This window comes from Nicotiana tabacum, chromosome 12, assembly GCF_000715075.1.
Source record: "Nicotiana tabacum cultivar K326 chromosome 12, ASM71507v2, whole genome shotgun sequence".
Lineage (NCBI taxonomy): Eukaryota > Viridiplantae > Streptophyta > Magnoliopsida > Solanales > Solanaceae > Nicotiana > Nicotiana tabacum.
The window spans coordinates 25671596-25684190 of NC_134091.1; positions in this window are offsets into that span (position 1 = coordinate 25671596).

Genomic DNA, 12595 nt, shown 5'->3' on the forward strand with positions numbered 1-12595 from the left:
ACCTAGCATGTGCGCCACCTCCAAATAGTAAAATAATACAAAAATTCTGGGGTTTCATACCCTCAGAACCAGATTTACAATCGTTACTTAGCTCAAACCGATCAAATCCCTACTCCGCGATGCTCTTGCCCCTCGATTCGGCCTCTAAATGCTCCGAATCTATTCAAAATCAGTACAATACCATCAATTTATGCTAAAGGAATGAATTCCACAAGAAAAACTACCAATTTAGACCAAAAATCCAAAATTGGCTCAAACCCGCCCCCTGAGCTCACGTCTCGAAATCCGATAAAAATTACAAAGCTTGAAAGCCCATTCACTCATGAGTCAATACATATGAAATTTATCAAAATCCGATACCGTTTGATCCCTCAAATCCTCCCATCAAACTCTCCAAAATCCCAAGCCCTAACCCCTCATTTTCACCCCTAATTTTTACTAATTAAATAATTAAACAACGAGAAATCACCATAGATAGGAGTATTAGAGCTCAAGCAACTTACCTTAATGAAAACCCCCTGAATCTCTCTTCAAAATCACTCCAAAAGCTCCAAAAACCGACTTGAAAATGGTGAAAATGAACCAAAATTCGCAAAGTGTTATTTTATACTTTCTGCCCAGGGCTTTCGCACCTGCGGCCCAAATATTCGCACTTGCGATGCCGCATCTGCGCAAGAAACTCCACACCTGCGGAAAATCATTAATTCCCCCAACTTCGCACTTGCGCTTCATATCCGCATCTGCGACCACGCAGGTGTGACCTCCCCTACGCACCTGCGGACCCATCCTACTTCAACTCCGTCTGCACCAGCGAACTCCCGCGCGCGCCTGCGACCTCGCACCTGCGGCTCCCCCTTCGCAGGTGCGGAAATACCAGTAGCACCAGCTTCAGCTGCATTTTCCAACTTTAAATAATCCGTTAACCACCCGGAATCACCTCGAGCCCCTCGGGACCTCAACCAACCATACCAATAAGTCATATAACAACATACAAACTTACTCAAACCTTTGAAACACTCAAAACAACATCAAAATACCAAATTAACCTCGGATTCAAGCCTAAGAACTTCTAAACTTCCAAATTCCGCAAACGATGCCGAAACCTACCAAACCATATCCGAATGACTTCAAATTTTGCACACACGTCCCAAATGATACTACGAACCTACTCCAACTTCCGGAATTCCATTCTGACCCCGAAATCAAATTTTCCTCTGCCGACCAAAATTGCCAAATTTCTAACTTTCGCCAATTCAAGCCTAATTCTACTACAGACCTCCAAATCACATTCCGGACACGCTTCTAATTCCAAAATCACCTAACGGAGCTTAAAGAACCATCAAAATTCAAATCCGAGGTCGTTTACATATAAGTCAATGTACGATTGACTTTTCCAACTTAAGCTTCTACTTTAGAGACTAAGTGTCTCAATCCACTCTGAAACCACTCCGGACCCAAACCAACTAACTCGATATATCATAATATAGCTAAAAAGGACCAAAGGAAGCAGAAATGGGGAAAACGAGGCTATAACTCTCGAAACGACCGGCCGGATCGTTACATCCTCCTCCTCTTAAACAACCGTTCGTCCTCGAACTGGTCTAGAAACATACCTGGAGTCTCAAATAGGTGTGGATATCTTCTCCGCATCTCCCGCTAGGTCTCCCAGGTGGTCTCCTCCACAGGCTGACCTCTCCACTGCACTTTCACTGACGCTATATCCTTTGACCTCAACTTTCGAATCTGTCGATCCAAAATGGCCACCGGCTCCACATCATAAGTCATATCACCCTCCAACTGAACCGTGATAAAGTCTAAAATATGGGACGGATCGCCAACATACTTCCGGAGTATGGAAATATGAAACACTGGATGCACACTCGACAAGCTGGGTGGCAAGGCAAGCTTATAAGCCACCTCCCATATCCTCTGAAACACCTCATAAGGCCCAATAAACTGGGGGCTCAACTTGCCCCTCTTCCCAAACCTCATAACACCCTTCATGGGTGATACCTTCAGCAAAATCTTCTCCCCAACCATAAAAGACACATCACGGACCTTCCTGTCCGCGTAGCTCTTCTGCCCAGACTGCACTGTGCGAAGCCACTCCTGAATTAATTTCATCTTATCTAATGCATCCTGTACCAAGTATGTACCTAAGAGCTTAGCCTCACCCGGCTCAAACCATCCTAATGGAGATCTACACCTCCTCTCATATAAAGCCTCATACGGAGCCATTTGAATGCTCGACTAATAACTGTTGTTATATGCAAACTCCGCGAGCGGCAGAAATTGATCCCATCAACCCCCAAAGTCAAAGATACAAGCGCGCAACATGTCCTCCAATATCTGAATAGTGTGCTTGGACTACCCGTCCGTCTGAGGGTAAAAAGCTGTGCTCAACTCAACCTGAGTATCCAACTCTCGCTGCATGGTCCTCCAAAACTGCAATGTGAACTGAGTACCTCTATCTAAAATGATGGAAACTGGGACACCATGCAAGAGAACAATCTCTCGAATATAAATCTCGGCTAACCGCTCTGAAGTGTAAGTAGTGCCAATAGGAATGAAGTGCGCGGACTTAGTCAGCCGATCCATAATCACCCAAATAGCATCGAACTTCCTCGAAGTCCATGGCAGCCCAACTACGAAGTCCATGGTGATTCGCTCCCACTTCCACTCTGGGATCTCTAACCTCTGAAGCAAGCCACCCGGTCTCTGATGTTCACACTTAACCTGTTGACAGTTGAGACACCAAGCTACAAACCCGACTATATCCATCTTCATCCGCCTCCATCAATAGTGCTGTCTTAAATCCTGGTACATCTTCGCGCCCAACCGGATGGATGGAATACTGCGAGCCGTGGGCCTCCTCAAGAATCAACTCCCGAAGCCCATCTACATTAGGTACACATATCCGGCCCTGCATCCTCAACACACTGTCATCACCAATAGTCACATCCCTAGCATCATCTCGTCAGACCTTGTCCTGAAGGACATGCAAGTGGGGGTCATCATACTAACGCTCCCTGATACGGTCATAAAGAGAAGACCTGGAGACCACGCAAGCCAATACCCGACTTGGCTTCGAAATATCGAGTCTCACAAGCTAACCTGCTAAGGCCTGAACATCCAATGCCAAGGGACTCTCTGCTGCTGGAAGATATGCTAAACTCCCCAAACTCTCCGCCCGGTGACTCAAGGCATCGGCCACCACATTGGCCTTCCCCGGATGGTACAAAATAGTGATATCATAGTCATTAAGAAGCTCCAACCATCTCCGCTGACGCAAATTAAGATCCTTAACAGATTCTGTAGACTCTGGTGATCAGTATAGATCTCACAATGAACCCCATACAAATAATGACGCCAAATATTCAAGGCGTGAACAATAGCTGCTAACTCAAGATCATGGACAGGATAGTTCTTCTCATGGGTCTTCAACTGGCGAGAGTCATAGGCAATCACCTTACCCTCCTGCATCAAATCACATCCAATGCCTATCCTCGAGGCATCACAATACACGATATAAGAACCTGAAGCTGATGGCAGAACTAACACTGGAGCTGTGGTCAAGGAAGTCTTGAGCTTCTGAAAGCTCTCCTCACACCCATCCGACCACCTGAATGGAGCACCCTTTTGGGTCAATTTGGTCAAGGGCGATGCAATAGATGAAAATCTCTCAACAAAGCGACGGTAATAACCAGCCAAACCAAGGAAGCTCATAATCTTCGTGGCTGAGGACGGTCTAGGCCAACTCTGCACCGCCTTTATCTTCTTCGGATCCACCTGAATACCCTCACTGGACACCACGTGCTCCAAGAATGCTACTGAACCGAGCCAAAACTCACACTTGGAGAACTTTGCATAAAGCTTCTCCTCCCTCAAACTCTGTAGTACAATCCTCAGATGCTGAGCATGCTCCTCCTGGCTACGAGAGTACACCAGGATGTCATGAATACAATAATGAATGAGTCCAAATAGGGCTGGAATACACTGTTAATCAAATGCATGAACGCTACTGGGGCATTGGTCAGCCCGAAATACATCTCTAAGAACTCATAATGGCTATATCGGGTCCTGAAAGCTGTCTTAAGAATATCCGAATCCCAAATCTTCAGCTGGTGATACTCGGACCTCAAATCAATCTTGGAGAACACCCTCACTCCCTGAAGCTGGTCAAATAAATCATGAATACGAGGCAAGGGATACTTGTTCTTGACCGTGACCTTGTTCAACTGCCTGTAATCAATGCACATCCTCATGGAACCATCCTTCTTTTTCAAAAATAGAACTGGTGCACCCCAAAGTGACACACTAGGCTGAATAAACCCCTTATCAAGGAGATCCTGAATCTCCTCTTTCAATTCCTTCAACTCCACCGGTGCCATACGATATGGTGGAATAGAAATGGGCTGAGTGCCCGGCACCAAATCAATACCAAAGTCAATATCCCTGTCATGCGGCATGCCCAACAGGTCTATAGGAAATACATCCGGAAAATCATGTACCGCCGGAACAGAATCAATGGCAGGAGTCTTTACACTAACATCCCTCATAAATGCCAAATAAGATAGACAACCCTTCTCAACCATACGCTGAGCCTTCAAATATGAAATTACCCTACTAGGTATATAATCTATAGAACCGCTCCACTCAACCCTTGGAAATACTAGCATCGCCAACGTCACGGTCTTAGCATGACAATCTAGAACAACATGACATGGAGATAACTAATCCATACCCAATATCACATCAAAGTCAACCATACTAAGCAGTAAAAGGTCCACTCGGGTCTCCAGACCCCCAATAGTCACCATACATGATCGATATATGCGGTCCACAATAATAGTATCACCCACAGGAGTAGATACATGAACATATGAAACTAAAGACTCACGGGGTATATCCAGAAAATGAGCAAAATATGAGGAAACATATGAATATGTGGAACCAATGTCAAATAATACGGAGGCATCTCTGTGATAAACTGAGACGATACCTGTAATCACGGCATCTGAAGCAATAACATCTGGTCTGTCCGGGAGTGTATAGAAATGGGCCTGACCACCACCTGATCGACCTCCCCTTCTAGGGCGACCCCTAGCTGACTGACCTCCACCCCTAGCTGGCTGGTCGGGTGGTAAAGTAACTGGTGCTGAAGTCGATAGCTGACTCCTCTGCTGAGGCGGACCCCCATGACGACGAGGACACTGCCTCCATATATGCCCAAACTCCCCACACTCAAAACAACCCCCTGGTGCTGGAGGCGGGGACTGAAGGGAACCCCTAGCACCATGATAATTGGTAGAAGAACCTGGCATGGAGGAGCCCTGAACTGATGGAGCACGGGATGAACTCTGGGCTGGGAGGGCACTAAGTGATGAGTGGCCATGATGAGAACTATGAGAACTATGGCCCGATGATGCACCATGGTGAACTGGGCGAGCTGACGGAGCATGCCTGAATGGACGACCTCTGCTGTGCTGGAACTGACCCCCATGAGGAGCACCACTAAATCCACCCTGACCACGAGGCCTCTTGGCCTCCCTCTCAACCCTCTCTTGACCGCGAACCATCTCAATTTGTCGAGCAATGTCGATAGCCTCATCAAAAGTAGCACCAGACACTCTCTCTTTGGTCATAAGCAACCGAAGCTAAAAATTGAGGCCATCTATAAACCTCTTGATCCTCTCTCGATCTGTGGGAACCAACCAGATCGCATGACGAGCCAACTCAGAGAACCGCATCTCATACTGTGTCACAGACATATCACCCTGACGAAGCTGCTCAAACTATCTGTGCAGCTCCTCTCTGCGCGACTGAGGTCCAAACTTCTCCAGAAAGAGAACAGAGAAATGCTGCCAAGTAAGGGGTGCTGCGCCAACCGGCCTACGCCTCTCGTAAGCCTTCCACCAACTGAATGCAGCCCCAGAGAACTGGAAAGTAGTGAATGAGACCCCACTGGTCTCCAGAATACCTGCTGTCCGGAGCATCCTCTGACACTTATCTAAGAAACCCTGTGCATCCTCACCCTCTGCACCACTGAAAGATGGAGGCTGGAGTCTCCCAAACCTCTCCAATCTACGCTGCTCTTCCTCAGGCATAACAGGAACTACATAGCCTGAGCAGTTGCAACTGGCTGGGCTAGTGGTGCCCCCGGTGTCTGAAGCCCCTGAACAACCTGCTTCGGTGTGCGAGCGGCAGGAGTCTGAGTGCCTTCGAGATAGAGACCGCCTGAGCAAGGCCGGTACATGCTGCCAGAATCTAAGCTAGGGCCTCCTGAAGGCCTGGAATCACAATAGGCACAAGTGGTGCTTGAGCTGGTGCATCAACAACTGGAATCTGATCCTGATTCGGGGAAACTAGTGGGTCTGCATGTACTGCCCTAGCTGCTGGGCGAGATGCACCTCTGCCCCTACCGCGGCCTCTACCGTGACCTCGGCCTCTCGCGGCCCTGGCTGGTGGTACATGTGGCTATCCATCCTACCCAATAGTACGAGTCCTCACCATCTGTGAGAGAATGAAACAACAGAAGTTAAGTTACTAGAATCAACAGATTTGCACGACAAGAATTTAAGAATGTGAGATTTCCTAAAGGTTCTGCAGCCTCTCGAAGATAAGTACAGACGTCTCCGTACCGATCCGCAAATCTCTACTAAACCCGCTCATGACTTGTGAGACCTATGTAAGCTAGGCTCTGATACCAACTTGTCACGACCCAAACTAACCCTGTTGTGATGGCGCCTATCGTGCAACTAGGAAGCCGACTCATTTCCAAAACAAATCGATATTTTCATTTTAAAGATAATTTCAAGGCTATTTAACATAAAAATCTTCGTAAAGGAGTTCAAATCAAAGCAAAAATGCAGAAAAGAAAATAAAAAGCCCGACATCGGGATGTCACTAAGTCATGAGCAACAACTACAAACTGTCTAATAACATCAAGACTATCATAGTCTGGAAAAAAAACCAATATAACTAAGGGGAAGATAAGGAAGAAGAAAAATAGGGTTGCGATCGCCAGGCAGCTACCTTGCTATCTCCGATGATCCGCTACTCAATATATCAACAACCGCTACCGTCGCTCGGGCACCTGGATCTGCACACAAGGTGCAGGAAGTAACGTGAGTACACCAACTCAGTAAGTAACAACAGTAAATAAAGACTGAGAAGTAGTGACGAGCAATAATGCAAGTAAAGTTCATATCACAAAAATTCAGTAAAATACATCATGCTTTTAAAATCAGAGTTTGAATCAAATCAGCTCGTTTAAATCTAGTCCCAGTAAAATCATTTAAAGACATCTTTCAACACTTTTCCAACAAAGGCTTAATGCAAAGGTGAGCAAAAATAATGAAATCATAATCAGCCCCTCGTGCAACATCACTCATACACAGCCCCTCGGGCAAACCTCACAATCACTCGTATACAGCCCCTCGGGTAGACCTCACCATCACTCATGCCTCTCAGTCACTCAACACTCGGCACTCGACACTCGGCACTCGTACTCAGTAGGTACCTGCGCTTACTGGAGGTGTGTACAGACTCCGGAGGGGCTCTTTCAGCCCAAGCACTATATCAAGCCAATCATGGCATAAATCAATGAGGCCCTCGGCCTATATCAAACATGCAGCGGCGTGCAGCCCGATCCCATAAATATCCTCACAAATCAGGCCCTCGGCCTCACTCAGTCATAAACCTCTCCAGCCTCTCGGGCTCTCAGAAAAACAAAGTATTCAGCCCAAACAACATTTATATGATGCATCAAAATAGAGTAATAGAGACTGAGTTACGCTGTAAATATGTATACACATGACTGAGTATAGATTTTCAATCAAAACGAATGAGAGGATAGCAAGAAAAGACCTCTAAGGGTCTAAACAACACTGGCATAAGGCCTAAACATGGCATCCAGCCTGATTTACAGAAATTCTTTCTAAAACACATAAGAATCATATAGTTTCAACAAAATATTCAACTTTATAGTTGATACGGGATGGACCAAGTCACAGTCCTCAACGGTGCACGCCCATACGCCCGTCACCTAGCATGTGCGCCACCTCCAAATAGTAAAATGATACAAAATATTCGGGGTTTCATACCCTCAGGACCAGATTTACAATTGTTACTTACTGCAAACCGATCAAATCCCTACTCCGCGATGCTCTTGCCCCTCAATTCGGTCTCCAAATGCTCCGAATCTATTCACAATCAGTACAATACCATCAATTTATGCTAAAGGAATGAATTCCACAAGAAAAACTACCAATTTAGACCAAAAACCCGAAATTGGCTCAAACCCAGCCCCCGGGCCCATGTCTTGAAATCCGACAAATATTACAAAGCTTCAAAGCCCATTCACTCACGAGTCCATACATACAAAATTTATCAAAATCCGACACTATTTGATCCCTCAAATCCTCCCATCAAACTCTCCAAAATCCCAAGCCCTAACCCCTCATTTTCACCCCTAATTTCCACTAATTAAATGATTAAACAATGGGAAATCACCATAGATAGGAGTATTAGAGCTCAAGCAACTTACCTCAATGAAAACCCCCTAAATCTCTCTTCAAAATCACTTCAAAATCTCCAAAACTGACTTGAAAATGGTGGAAATGAACCAAAATTCGCGAAGTGTTCTTTTATACTTTCTGCCCAGGGCTTTCGCACCTGCGTCCCAAATATGCGCACCTGCGGTGCCGCATCTGCGCAATAAACTCCGCACCTGCGGAAAATCATTAATCCCCCCAACTTCGCACCTGCGCTCCATATCCGTATCTGCGACAACGTAGGTGCGACCTCCCCTATGCACTTGTGGACCCATCCTACTTCAAATCCGTCCGCAACTGCGAACTCCCTCGCGCGCCTGCGACCTCGCACCTGTGGCTCCCCCTCTGCAGGTTCGAAAATACCAGTAGCACTAGCTTCAGCTGTATTTTCCAACTTCAAACAATCTGTTAACCACCAGGAATCACCCCGAGCCCCTCAGGACCTCAACCAACTATACCAACAAGTCATATAACAACATACAAACTTAGTCGAACCTTGGAAACACTCAAAACAACATCAAAATACCAAATTACCCTCGGATTCAGGCCTAAGAACTTTTAAACTTTCCAATTCCGCAAACGACGCTGAAACCTACCAAACCACATCCGAATGACTTCAAATTTTGTACACACGTCCCAAATAACACTACAAACCTACTCCAACTTTCGGAATTCCATTCCGACCCCGATATCAAATTTTCTTCTGCCGACCAAAATCGCCAAATTTTCAACTTTCGCCAATTCAAGCCTAATTCTACTACGGACCTCCAAATCACATTTCGAACGTGCTCCTAAGTTCAAAATCACCTAACAGAGCTAACGGAACCATAAAAATTCATATCCGAGGTGGTTTACACATAAATCAACATCCGGTTGACTTTTCCACCTTAAGCTTCTACTTTAGAGACTAAGTGTCTCAATCCACTCTGAAACCACTCCGGACCCAAACCAACTAACTCGATATATCATAATATAGCTGAAAAGCACAAAAGGAAGCAGAAATAGAGAAAACGGGGCTATAACTCTCGAAATGACCGGCCGGGTCGTTACAGTTATACTTTTCCACCAAGAAATATAATTTCATTTAATTCCTAATTATTCGGGCACAACATGAACCGCAATATTTAATTAACGAGGCTTCCTATTATGGAATTAATTAGAAATATACGAATTAATACTACCATAATAAATTACGAATTATTCTACTAAAAATTTGTAACTGCACTCCTCAATTAAATTTCGAAATTCTTCCATTAAACCTTATTTAACTCCCCATGTTAAGATTCAGATACTAATCAAATAAATTAAATTACTGACAATTTAATTCATTAATTATTTCTTTTAGACTTTCGCTTAACTTATTTCATGTGACGGATACAAATTCACCTGCAAGGTTTACACATGAAAACTTATAAGCTTTCGTAAAGGTGTATCATTAATCTCTAGACCGAGACATGGATTCCATCAACTAACTATTACTTTGCCAATGTATATCATTATTGTCTAATTTACCAGGCATATTGATCCATGAAAGGATCTCGCCTTTTAATAAATCAGAACAATAATAATATACACAGCTAATAATAATTATATCAAGATTAAGAGTATAAGTACATTTAATGGCTAGAGACTTTATTTTATTAAGTCAGTATTAAATACTTATCTCTACTTGGTCCGTTCAATACATATAAAATATACTAGCACAAGAAGTCAGAATTAAACCATTCACATAATCAAGATAAATTATATTTAATCTTGTGCTACAATCATTCCTGATGGTTTGTCCAATTCCATCATTACATTGTGAACATGAACTTTATACTTATAAAAACCGATGATTTAATCTTCCGTGTATAAGCTAAACTCCATACACTAAATCATCTACTATATAAGTAAATGACACAAACGAATATATGATCTATTGAAAACTTTATTAAAATTTAATAAATAACTGTTCCATAATAAATACTACATCCAAATCAAAATCCATGGTTAATAGTATATATCCCAACAATCTCCCACTTAGACTTTTAGCCATGAGAATTATTAGAATATACTATATCTAAATGCATGGTTAATAGTATATGCCTTAACAATCTCTACTTAGACTCATAACCATGTATCTATAACTTTCACAGCTATCCTTTTGCACGACTATTAAAAGCCTCTGCCAATAAGCTTTTGCTAAAAGGAACTTGCCAAGTTATTTTCAAATGCAATCTTTGTCTAGTAGTGCTTTGATGTAACTAACTAGTTTGGTATTAAACTCTTCAGGGATCTTGTTATGAAACTCTCCCAAGAGTACATACCAAACTATGATTTTCCTTACTATTCTCCCACTACGACGAAGTACTACTAATATTATCTTCATTACCTTACGGTATTGAAATATTAATGAATTCTTCCTATAGTGTTCTCTGCTCAAAATCACTCCCACTACTTGGAGGTAGTAAATTTCTTTTTGTCTATTAACGTTTCTCCCACTACTCAAATGCAATGGAACGTCAATTCCGACATATAGAGTTGTATGTTCTTCATCGTTTGAATTTTCAGATGATTCATTTGTTATTTCTTTGCTTAGTTCCTGTAAAACTAGTTTACTTCTAGGAACATAGTTTATTAAATAATCCTATTATAGAGAACTGGTATTTGTGCTAACAATTACTTTCTTTTCTTTAGGAAAATAAAATAAACCCCATTTCGTTCCTTTGGATATCCATTATACGCGTAAATATTCATCCTTGATTTTATCTTATCCGTTTTCCCTTTCGATATATATTGGACTATTCCATTTCCGAACTTGCGCCAGACCAGACTTACATTAAATCCACAGTTCTATGGGGTCCAAGATAGTGACTTAGAAAGAACTAAAATCAGAATGTAATTACAGTTTCTAAGGCATCCAGAAAGAAAAGAGAAATAAATAAGAATAACTCACCATTAATCTAAACATCTCCGTAAGAGTTGTATTTCTTCTCTTTACTACACCACTCTAAACATCTCCAGTTGACTTTTCCAACTCAAGCTTCTACTTTAGAGACTAAGTGTCTCAATCCACTCTGAAACTACTCCGGACCCGAACCAACTAACTCGATATATCATAATATAGCTGAAAAGCACAAAAGGAAGCAGAAATGGGAAAAACGGGGCTATTACTCTCGAAATGACCGGCCGGGTCGTTACAGTTATACTTTTCCACCAAGAAATATAATTTTATTTAATTCCTAATTATTCGGGCACAACATGAACCGCAGTATTTAATTAACGAGGCTTCCTATTATGGACTTAATTAGAAATATACGAATTAATACTACCATAATAAATTACGAATTATTCTACTAAAAATTTGTAACTGCACTCCTCAATTAAATTTTAAAATTCTTCCATTAAACCTTATTTAACTCCCCATGTTAAGATTCAGATACTAATCAAATAAATTAAATTACTGACAATTTAATTCATTGATTATTTCTTTTAGACTTTCGCTTAACTTATTTCATGTGACGGATACAAATTCACCTGCAGGGTTTACACATGAAAACTTATAAGCTTTCATAAAGGTGTATCATCAATCTCTAGACCGAGACATGGATTCCATCAACTAACTATTACTTTGCCAATGTATATCATTATTGTCTAATTTACCAGGCATATTAACCCACGAAAGGATCTCGCCTTTTAATAAATCAGAACAATAATAATATACACAGCTAATAATAATTATATCAAGATTAAGAGTATAAGTACATTTAATGGCTAGAGACTTTATTTTATTAAGTCAGTATTAAATACTTATCTCTACTTGGTCCGTTCAATACATATAAAATATACTAGCACAAGAAGTCAGAATTAAACCATTCACATAATCAAGATAAATTATATTTAATCTTGTGCTACAATCATTCCTGATGGTTTGTCCAATTCCATCATTACATTGTGAACATGATCTTTATACTTATAAAAATCGATGATTTAATCTTCCGTGTATAAACTAAACTCCATACACTAAATCATCTACTATATAAGTAAATGACACAAAC